Genomic DNA, 12,005 nt, shown 5'->3' with positions numbered 1-12,005 from the left:
TATACGTCCCGATAAACGTGTAATTCTCTCTACTACAATCTTAACTACGGAGGTAGTCTACCTCCATAAATGTACCAAAAATTGAAAGGAAACAAAAGAGCATTGGCTAAAAGTTAGTAATCTTTTATTTTGCTGATAACAAAAAGCCTTTATTTGTAGGCATATTATCAAATAAAATGGAAACTGTAAAGTGTTCTGAATGCAAGATAGTAGTGAACAATTTATGTTTAGTTTGAGGTTATTTATTCGTAGCGATGATGGTGGTGATGAACAGTGGTGATAAAAATAATTTATATAATTATAGAACCATATCTGTACTTTCTATACTTCCTAAAATTTACGAAAGACATATACTTACTGCGCTTCAAATACACTTAAACAACAACAAAACTATAAGCAGCTTACAGTCAGGATTTGGAAAAACCACTCGTACATCACTACCATCCATCATATCTACAGTAAAGACTCTACTCCACTTGGTCAAACATGGTCAAAAACAAAAATACTCAGATCATTATCTTTTTTGACTTTCAAAAAGCTTTTGACATGGTTAATCATAATATCCTTATTTCAAAACTTGCAAGCATAGGAATAACTGGTAAATTTCTTGATACCATCGGGTCATATCTGAATGGACGGCACCAATGCGTGAAAATAAAAAATATCTGCTCAGATACTCTTTCTATAGCTACTGGCGCTCTACAAGGTTCAATTCTTGCACCCACACTGTTTCAAAATTTTTAAATGATTTACTAAAATTACTACTCCGCAGCACACCTCATGCTTATGCTGACGAATGACGATACCTCATATATCCTATCTATATCTACTATATATACCTTCTCTATATCCGAAACTGACCTTTCACGCCTCCAATCTAAAATAAATTCAGACCTAAAACTTATCCAACAGTGGTGTGTGACAAATCAGATGCCTCTTAACATTTCAAAATCTCACTATATCTTAGTAAATCCACCATTGAAATTCTCTCTGACAATTTCTACCTATATTCTAACAGTACCCTAACAAGACAATCTACTTCTAAACTACTTGGCTTTATCATCAACGACTCTTTATCATGGCTAGACCACATTTCATTCGTTTCAAATAAAATATCATCTAACCTACATTTATTTTATAACATTCGTCATCTTATGAACTTTGATACTGCCAGATTATATTACTATAATTTTATCCATTCCTATTTTATATATGGCCTACATGTGTTTTACCCTACAACACCTGTAAAATATACCAACAAACCATTTATTTTACAAAAAAGAGCTTTACGACTTATATGCAAAGACCTAAACACAACCCTTAAAAACCATCACTTACCACTTACCAACTTAATAACAAGCACTACTGATGTTCTTCCCTTACCTAAGCTATCATAGTACTTTACCCGCCTCACTGCTCATTCAATACTCTACAATAATTGCCCTAAATATCTCGGCTATAGCTTTCAAACCGTAAACCATGGTCACAAAACCAGGACCAGATTTAACTTACCTAGTGCCATAAACCACAACAAACTCGACAGTAACCTGCGAAATTCATTTAATAACCTCTGCACTCATTTAAGAACTCTTACTTTGCAATTTTTTAAAACAAAACTCAAACTACACCTACTATCCTCTGACCATTAATACCATTCACCATAGGCCTATAGCCTTACCTATTTTAACAATTTTATATTATACGTCGTTTTTATAACTGGAAATTTGTTGTCATAGATATGCATAACTATTTTCACAGAGCTTTTATTTGTCCACTTTTTGTTTAAACAATACTCATATCAATCCTCAAGCTTGATTTTTACATATTTTATGCATTCAGTTCCAACATTATTATATTAGTTAAACTATTCATTAGTTTTTTAGTTAGGCTATAGTTTCTTTGTGTTGTTCTTTTTTGTTGTACACTGCTTTTTAGTTAGTTTACTTGCTGTGGTACCTTGTGGAAAACATGTTGTAAAATATGACTATTGATTACCACAATAAAGATTGCTCATACATGTATATATATATATATATATATATATACAGTGAAACATGGATAACTCAAACTTCATGGGACCGAGCGAAAGTGTTTGAGTTATCAGAGCGTTCAAGTTATCAGAGCACAGTCACAAGTGAATGTATTTATCAGTAGATACATGTACAAACTACATGTATATATAAAACTAAAGTATAGGTTGTTTGTTGTAAGTTAAAGGGCATCTGATGTAGAGTTTTAAAGTATTTATCAGAAAGTATAGATATTTTTATACACTTGAGATTTGTGTGTTGTTTTAGGTGATGTGACTGCCAGAACTTTTTCAGATTAAAATTGGCAAAACCTAATCGCGATTAAAACGCTCAGAAGACATTTTTTCTTCTGAGTGTTTTACTCGAGATCAATTTTGCCAATTTTAATCTTAAAACGTCTTGTCAGTCACATCACCTAAAACTGCAAAAAAAATCTCAGCCCAATAGAAAAATATCTATTCTTTCTGATAATTTTTAAAACTGCACATAAGTAAACATTTATGACCAATGCAAAAAAGCATGCTTTACATCTGATCAGTTGTTTCATTTAAAAAACTTATCGAGTGTAGTCTGTGACAAGGTGTTTTTTTTTACAAAGATCAACAGTGTGACTTATTGTAGAAATAGATTTTAAACAGTTATTATAGTCCTTAAAAACTTGTTAGCCTTTTCTAACAAAATTGGCCCATCGATAGGTACGCACTCACTACGCACTTGTCTAAACCAAGTCAATAATACACCATCCAAATCATCGTGCGACGTTGAACGATCTCTTAGCCTTGATGAATCTTGGTCACATAACGATCTTATTCTTTCTTTTTGTTTAATCCATGTTGACATTGTACTTTTTGGAAGATTTTCTCTTTTTGATAATGCTGATAGCTTTTGTCCTGCTTCGATTTCCTCGAGTACTTTAAGTTTGTCAGAAGGTTTCCACGCTTTTCTTTGCTTGCGTGATGCCATCGTAAAGCGGATGTCTGTTGTAGCGGACGCCAAGCCACGAGCCTATTTGTGACATTTTATCTTCATGTATCCGCATATAATCACTGTTACAATATGTATTTTGCATGCTGTGTCTATCTTTATTAAATTTTTATCGCTAATACCTTCTAACGTTTATAGCTTGGCCGTAACTAAGCGAACGTCTTAGCGACCCTATTAATAATTTTTATACGAGTTCTTTTTTCGGTTCCATTATACGGTAGGGGGGAAATTATATGTACACTATACGCTTATAAAAAGCGCTTTCGTTAAGAAAGCAGAGTTCTCAGCTCCGCGACTAGTGGAAACTCCTTCGAAATAAATTGAACGGAAACCACGTTTGTGAATTCGGCAAAAAACTGTTCGAGTTAACAGTGCGGAGGTCGAGTTATATAAAGCCATTTATCATTGCGTTGGAACGGACCAAGCAAATCCATTCGAGTTAACCATGTGTTCGATATATCCGAGGGCGAGTTATCCATGTTTCACTGTATTTGTGTAAAAATTAAAAGAAAATTTACATGAGAGGATGACTTCAAATAAGTAATGCAGGATAACTTATACAAAATAAATTGATTGATACTATATACAAGGGTTTAGGTCTGAAGACTAGATTCTTTATGAGTATTGATTGTGGCATTGATTGACTGTGAGTCGCTAAAAATGTGTACAAAAACTACGTATACTTGAGCAACTATAGACACAAATATTTTGAGTATGAATATATTCTTTATTTCATTATATTATGTATATATTCATAAATGCTACCCTCATTACTAAATACGATATTATTACATGCCAGCCTGTACAATACTGTACTGTTTATTTAATCATATCGATTTAAGTTCCTAGAAAGGAAGCGGAAAGAAGGGACAACTCTCTAATTTTGAGCTTGGTCATTTATCGATTCACTACAGTCTGCTGTAACCAACGAAGTTTCATTACAGCAGAGACAGCGCTAAATCTAACACAGCCTGCTAAACCCAATAATAGAGGACTGAAACAAACTCAAGATGGGCTCAAGATGCTCTAATGAAACTAACGGAACATGCTAAAACCAATGCTTCCTGTAGTACAACCTGCTAGATCAAGCAGGAGAAAACAAAAACCAACTCATTATAATATATCAAACCAGCAGAGTATGCTGTACCCAACAGCACCCGTGATATAACCTGTAGAACTTAACTCTGTTCTGAGAATATCTTTATTCAAATCTAGTCTTTGTTAAGATATACTATATTACTCTTTCGAGAAAGCACAAGCAATAGACATACTTTTGCAGTAAATAATATGATTTATTTAAGTTTATGAGTCAAGTGTTTCTTATGACAGAAAAACACTAACTTAACTAGCATAACAATTTTAGAAGAATTTGTCATACGTAAGCAGGCGTAATTAAACTAGCGAACAATTGGTTGAATTGTCCAATCACAAAACACTGTTGATAGCGAGAACATCTCATTATATAACAATACATGTAAAAAAATGCACATTTAATGATCAATCATAATCATTCAACAAAATAATTAGAAAGCGTATAAAAACAGCATATACATGTACAAGTAATTGACAATGAACTGCCTTTTAGAATAACCGTAAGCCGTATTTACAGATTGATAAGTACAAAATATGGCTTTAATTTCTTAGGAAGAATTGGAACAAACAAATAAAAATGCTACTTTTACATGTATAAATTTCCAGTGGTGAGTTGAATACATCTGATACTCTGGCAGGCACACAAGATATAAATTAATTTTGAACAACATGCCAACATGATAAAATATTTTAACATGAGTTGTATGGTGCTTAGTTAAAACAGAGAAACTAGCTTTTCAAGAATTTTTGGGTTAACCACGGTATAGAAACTTTGAACAGATCAGCTGACATTCAAAAACATTTTATAGAGTATATTTTGTAAGTTATCTCTACTGATTTCCAGTTTTACAACATGCTATAAATTTTCCTTTGCCAATGCTTCACATTCTATTATATGTGTACATGTATTATGAGAATTATAGTTGGGTAGGCCATATTTTATTTAATTGAGTTTGCTTACTGACAGTAAGTTTTATTAGACATCTTTAAATACAGCATTACAAAATACATCAGAATATTTTTAGGTGATTTCATATTGCACTTAATTTCCTTTCAAAAACTTTTTAGCATTCATGTTCTTTGCTCAGTTGGCTTTTCAGGTTTTTAATTTTTTCCTCCAGTTTGGACCCTTTCCTTTGATGGTTGATTTTTTAAATTGAGAAACTACAAACATATGTAGACACATTTGAAGTTTCCTTTTCTGAGTTTCACTATTCTTGTGGGTTTTCACCTAGTAAGAGCTGTTTATATTAAGTGAACATGAAGCACAAAGATTTACTGGCAACTGCAATAAAGAATATTGTAAAATCTACACATCAACACAAGTAACCATGTATTACAGAAGGTCTGTTGGAGAGAGCTAACAATTGACTATGGACTTCTTTCTGTTTTTATAATATTATAACTTCTTTCAGCAGCTGTTGCTGTGCGTTTATTAAAGACTCATCTTTCGATGAGTTTTTTATTTTTACCATTTCAGAGCTGCTGTTGCTTACTAAACATATTACGCATTGATAATGGGCAGAGTAAATAATTATGTGATATAAACAAGCCATTAGAATTGGCTAATCTATTGAGCAATTATAAGTTCATCATATTCTTAATACGATGAACCAACAATAAATTTAAATTTGCTTTTGTTGGTTTGCCTATTGTGCAATGGTACACCCGAATGCAGAGAACTACACATCTTCATTGTCTCTTACACTGTATTGGCATATACAAGAGTTTTACATTTAAAATATCTTTTTTCAATTGGCATAACAAATACAAAATTATAAATGGGGTATTAAGAAACTTTGTTGGTTTTCAATATGCTGAAATAGCAGTATAATATCGAAAAAAGATAGACCTCATAGCACCTGATCGACTTAAACTTTTAAAAAATGTACTTTTAAGGAAATTTGGTTTGATAACAAAATCCTTTAATTATACTGTTAGTGAGGATTGTTTTCCTGAGCAATGTTTTTGGAAGAAGATTTGACAAGTTTGGCTATGTTGCAAACCTTGGAGCATCACTGATCATAAGGGCTGTTGAACGAGTCTGTTTGAATTTCTTAGCAGTTAATATTTGCCTTGCTCCTATGTTTTGGTCTGATATTAGTTTTTGCATTTAGGAAATGGACAATCCAAAATGTGAGTTGAAGGTTCCATTTATACATGAATATTTGACCAGAATTAGAAAATATTATTTTTATAACTGGAGGAAAATTTATCGTCTCAATCTATACTGGCCTTGCAAAGGAACCACCAAAACAAAAGTATAGGTAATTGAAGACTATCCAAAAAAACCTATTTTTTGATATGTTGTTGCTCACACCAATTGATATTACATAATATTAATGGTGGTAAAATCAGACGACATCCGACATTAGTTCATCTTCATACGAGAAAAACTCTTATGTAAGCAAATTTTATCAACTCTGATTTATTTTCATGTTAAAACAAAAGTAGGTTCAGCGACTAATAAGTTGCTGTGCGCAACTCAGAGATGCTAATCGGAGATGACTGTTTACCACAAAAGATCTTTCAAGTGGTATGGTAGCAATCAGCTATTCATGTTTCATGGATATTTATCAAAAGCACATTCATGCCTCTGACAAATTTATTGGGCCCATTCCTCAAATAATCAAATATTTGCTATTTTGTGAGTTATTTGCATCAGACGATGCCACAACAGAAATAATTTACAAAACAGGGAAAGGTAGTGATTACTTTATGCTATGGCATTATACAACGTACTTCTAACTAACCTACATGTACTTAGCAGCAAACGACTAACTAACAAAAGTTACTAGACCGTGAGAAACAGCATGGAGTGATTACTTTATTTGACCTTGCTATCGCATCTCTGCGCCTTCTTGTAGGCGCTTATACAAATATTTTTCTTTTGCATGTCTGCTCGCAAACATCTGCCATAGCCATGATCAGACAGAAAATCTTTGTACTGTTTATGAGACAGGTCTGCATTGTGGGCAATGATAAGCTGCATGAGAAATCATTACAATGATTTAGATGAAACTACATCACATCAAAAACAAGGCCATATTACAGTCTTCGTATGATGTTTTTATGCTATTGTCTTTGTTGTATAATGATTTCAGGCTAAATTTGCTGCCACTTCTCAAATTACGCTTTGGGCAAAATAAATGTAGTACTACTGTATTGCTACTTTTGGCTGTTTTCAGGACTCCAAGAAAGGCCTCATCACCGCATACAAAATTTAAGGTACTCATTTCTACAGTGTTGCTGACCTTGAACATCTACATAAGTTATAAAATTAGATAGGCTATTGCAAATAAATTATGAGTAAGGTACATAGGGAGGCATGATTGTACATTACCATCAAGTAGGGAGTATAGACTTGAATGAATATACATGCATTAAAAATCATGGATTGAGGAACACGGGCCTGAATGAGTGTTTATATCATAAAATCAGGAAGACAAGCCAGTTTGAATGTATTATTAACAACATAGAGCGAGGAATATAAGCCTGCACAAATGTATGTTAAATGTTATGTCATGATGAACATAGGCCTATTTAAAATTCTAATATCATTGATTTAAGAACATAGCTCTGCATGAATGATGAAAATGGAGGAGTATAATAGGCCTACATGAGTATATTGCATATTAAAGAGTGAAGAACAAGTGCAAATGAATATATATTTATATCATCAAAAAGATTTGGCATATGTTAGTGAATGGCCAGCGGATATATTATCTGTAATAGGCCAACAGCAGTAGATGTGTTTACTTATAGGGTGTGCATTGTGGAATATAGGACCTACAAAACATAGGACTGTCACAAGAAAACATATTCAACATGCAAAGTTGTAAATCGCAATTTTTTTTATCATCGCAGCTACTAATCTTTTGGAGTTTCCAACAAAGCTTTTACATTAGGCACATTCTATCTCTGTGGCATAAAGCCTGACTCTCAATGATTGTCATATACACACAAAACTACTCTATAACTGAGGGAATGTGCATATGAGCATTGATATTAAAAACTTATGATGCAAATGGAAATCTTCAATTTGGCAAAACTTTTGCGTTTTAATGCTAACCAAGTTTAACATATGCACTGTCATCAAGTTCAACAAATGATTGGCCTTTGTTAGAAAGCTGCTGCGAACACAAAGTACATATTATACTTAATCTAGTTGATGGCATAAAACTTGCATTCATGAGCAGGGCTATGGCTCTACAACTGCTCAGAACTATTAGCAGTGAGTTGAGTGTCCTCTGGGCTATGGCTCTACAACTGCTCAGAACTATTAGCAGTGAGTTGAGTGTCCTCAGGGCTATGGCTCTACAACTGCTCAGAACTATTAGCAGTGAGTTGAGTGTCCTCAGGGCTATGGCTCTACAACTGCTCAGAACTATTAGCAGTGAGTTGAGTGTCCTCTGGGCTATGGCTCTACAACTGCTCAGAACTATTAGCAGTGAGTTGAGTGTCCTCTGGGCTATGGCTCTACAACTGCTCAGAACTATTAGCAGTGAGTTGAGTGTCCTCTGGGCTATGGCTCTACAACTGCTCAGAACTATTAGCAGTGAGTTGAGTGTCCTCAGGGCTATGGCTCTACAACTGCTCACAACTATTAGCAGTGAGTTGAGTGTCCTCAGGGCTATGGCTCTACAACTGCTCAGAACTATTAGCAGTGAGTTGAGTGTCCTCAGGGCTATGGCTCTACAACTGCTCAGAACTATTAGCAGTGAGTTGAGTGTCCTCAGGGCTATGGCTCTACAACTGCTCACAACTATTAGCAGTGAGTTGAGTGTCCTCAGGGCTATGGCTCTACAACTGCTCACAACTATTAGCAGTGAGTTGAGTGTCCTCAGGGCTATGGCTCTACAACTGCTCACAACTATTAGCAGTGAGTTGAGTGTCCTCTGGGCTATGGCTCTACAACTGCTCAGAACTATTAGCAGTGAGTTGAGTGTCCTCAGGGCTATGGCTCTACAACTGCTCAGAACTATTAGCAGTGAGTTGAGTGTCCTCAGGGCTATGGCTCTACAACTGCTCAGAACTATTAGCAGTGAGTTGAGTGTCCTCAGGGCTATGGCTCTACAACTGCTCAGAACTATTAGCAGTGAGTTGAGTGTCCTCAGGGCTATGGCTCTACAACTGCTCAGAACTATTAGCAGTGAGTTGAGTGTCCTCAGGGCTATGGCTCTACAACTGCTCAGAACTATTAGCAGTGAGTTGAGTGTCCTCTTGTCATTTTTGAAAAAGCTTCATAAAATCCTATAATAAACGATGCTTGAAAAGGTTTAAAATTGTATGAACATGATATATACTAACTTTATGTGGCTTCTGGTTGACAGCCAACCATCATGCTTGTACGTTCTGTTTGTTTTTCGATACTTACTTTGCTAACAACAAGAAACCTGCTGAAAGTGTAAGATCAAGTCTGAAGACAACGAGAATTCTCATATCATTATATTTACACCATGTTGCTAATCTTTTTCAGCTGCTACAATATATTTTACAACTGCTTGCTAGTTCGATAATGATTTCATGTGACAAACCAAATGGACTAATTGATGCAACGCTATTCTGCTTTTACATTCCTTTACAGATGCTGAAACTTGTATAGCGATGCAAAATAGGAAGGCATTGAGATTTTGACCTGAGACTGACCACAACAAGCATCCTGACAGCAATTTGTAATACTGTATAAACCTAAAAACAATATTCATTTTAGGATAGCTTGAACAAAGGTGTGCTCGTGTAACAACATGTTACTGTTTAAGATTGTTGCGGATTAGTTAGTAACTTCTCATATCGTGGATGGTTTAAACCAGTGGTTCCCAAATGGTGGGGAATTCCCCCAAGGGGGAAATTTTCATTTTCAGGGAGAGAATTCTGGCCTTTATTTATAAATTTTTGCTTATACATCGTATTTGCAAAGCTGTGCATAATAGTTACATGCTGCATGTTGTTGTTTGTTGTTAATAAACTGGGCGTTTATTACATTGTGTACTATCTTGTGATTCATAGTTTCATAATACTCTCTATAACTTTGGGGAATTTCCACTTCCTTTTCACCCATAACATGCTGACCAGACCTTTATAAAGATAGTTAAACTATTAAATGCTGTGATACTTAATATTTGGTGCTGTGGAATGCAAAAATGACAAAATATGAAGAAGTATGCAGATTGAAAGCAAAAGGAAGCCTGATAGAAAAGGGGAAATAGAGTTTTTGTAGTCTGGAAGGGGAAACCAGCGAACCTAATTGGGAACCCCTGGTTTAAACAAAGAAACTTTGTTAATAAAATGTAATATATTATTGAACCAAAGGTGCAGCAGTTATAACAGATGTTTTAGTAAAACCGAAAAGTTTAGAAAGATATTCTAACAACATACTCTATGAAATGAATGATGATTTTGAAAAGAGCCATGGGGGAGCGACTACATAGAATAAGCCAGACTGGATGACGTGTCTGACGCCGCCGCGATTCCATTGGCAAGACCAGATATCCAATGCAGGGAAGCATTGATTTTCGATGAACTAATTGCTATATATATAAATATATATATAAATATATATATATTTATTGAATATATATATAAATATATATATATAGCAATTAGTCCATCGGAAATCAATGCTTCCCTGCATTGGATATCTGGTCTTGCCAATGGAATCGCGGCGGCGTCAGACACGTCATCCAGTCTGGCTTATTCTATGTAGTCGCTCCCCCATGGCTCTTTTCAAAATCATCATTCATTTCATAGAGTATGTTGTTAGAATATCTTTCTCAACTTTTCGGTTTTACTAAAACATAGCATATATACATAACTAGTATGTATATATGCTACAGACAGTACTGTTTCGGCTATTGAAGCCTCATCAGTATATATATATATATATATATATATATATATATACTGATGAGGCTTCAATAGCCGAAACAGTACTGTCTGTAGCATATATACATACTAGTTATAAAAAACATCGCTATATATACATGTACATATATCGCTATATATACATGTACATATAACGCTATGTATACATATATATAGCGATTGGGTCAATCATTAGAGTAGCAGCGTGATGATTGACAAGAGAGGTCATGAAACTGCCAGTAGCTACCAGTTAAGTACAACTATTTTCCATAACTAGTACTATTTACTTCAATTTTTTGTAGAGCTCTTTTATTCTACTATTACTTTACTGTATTAACTTATAATATAGTAAAACCTTAATTGTAATTATCTATATATATTTATATATATAGATGTACACATATGTATATACGTATATATATATAGATGTACACATATGTATATACGTATATATATAAACATATATACATATATATATATATACATACATGTACATGTATGTATATACATATATACATGTACACATATATGTATATATATATATGAAGTACTTCTAAAACTGAAATTGACTCAGAAAAGATGAATGATGCCATTTGCCGAAATTGATAGACATTTTTATGCAATTGACAATATTTAATGAACTCACCCAGACCGTTTTTATGTTAGTAAATTAATGTTCATGGTTGCAAGTCAGAATAAAATAAGTATCAGTTCCAACTAGTTACTAGTTGTTAAAAGTGCTTCAAACAATATGTTCCGATTTTAATTATACTTTTTATTATGAGATTTTGTATTTATTACTTTTTGCCCTCAGGATGTGTTTATATATTACGTTAGAGTGCTATTCACAACATATTGTATACAATTTTTCACGGACTTTTAGTTAGTGTCTAGTTTATTGCACAGTGATAGTTAGTTGCAGCACAATAATTTTTATTGTCGTATATGTGGAAATTTTGTAAGCAGATAGCAACGTAACGTGATGAGTCAGTTTGTACACTAACTGTTGAGAGCTATACCACAACCTATGCAATA

General features: G+C 34.0%; 1 long non-coding RNA gene across 2 annotated transcripts; it reads left to right on the top strand.

Annotated features, from left to right (window-relative positions):
- Window positions 1–41: 41 nt before the first annotated feature.
- LOC137391417 (uncharacterized) lies at window positions 42–10,095 on the top strand. Of its 2 annotated transcripts, XR_010978122.1 has the most exons (3): window positions 42–112; window positions 7,295–7,334; window positions 9,694–10,095. It is a non-coding gene; the product is annotated as an uncharacterized lncRNA (long non-coding RNA). The 2 variants fall into 2 exon arrangements; XR_010978121.1 differs by lacking the exon at window positions 42–112 and having other exon boundaries at window positions 7,155–7,334.
- Window positions 10,096–12,005: the final 1,910 nt, after the last annotated feature.

Source organism: Watersipora subatra, chromosome 3 (assembly GCF_963576615.1).
Source record: "Watersipora subatra chromosome 3, tzWatSuba1.1, whole genome shotgun sequence".
Taxonomy (NCBI): domain Eukaryota; kingdom Metazoa; phylum Bryozoa; class Gymnolaemata; order Cheilostomatida; family Watersiporidae; genus Watersipora; species Watersipora subatra.
Note: the sequence above shows the minus strand (reverse complement) of the source record. Positions and strands in the feature narration are given on the sequence as shown.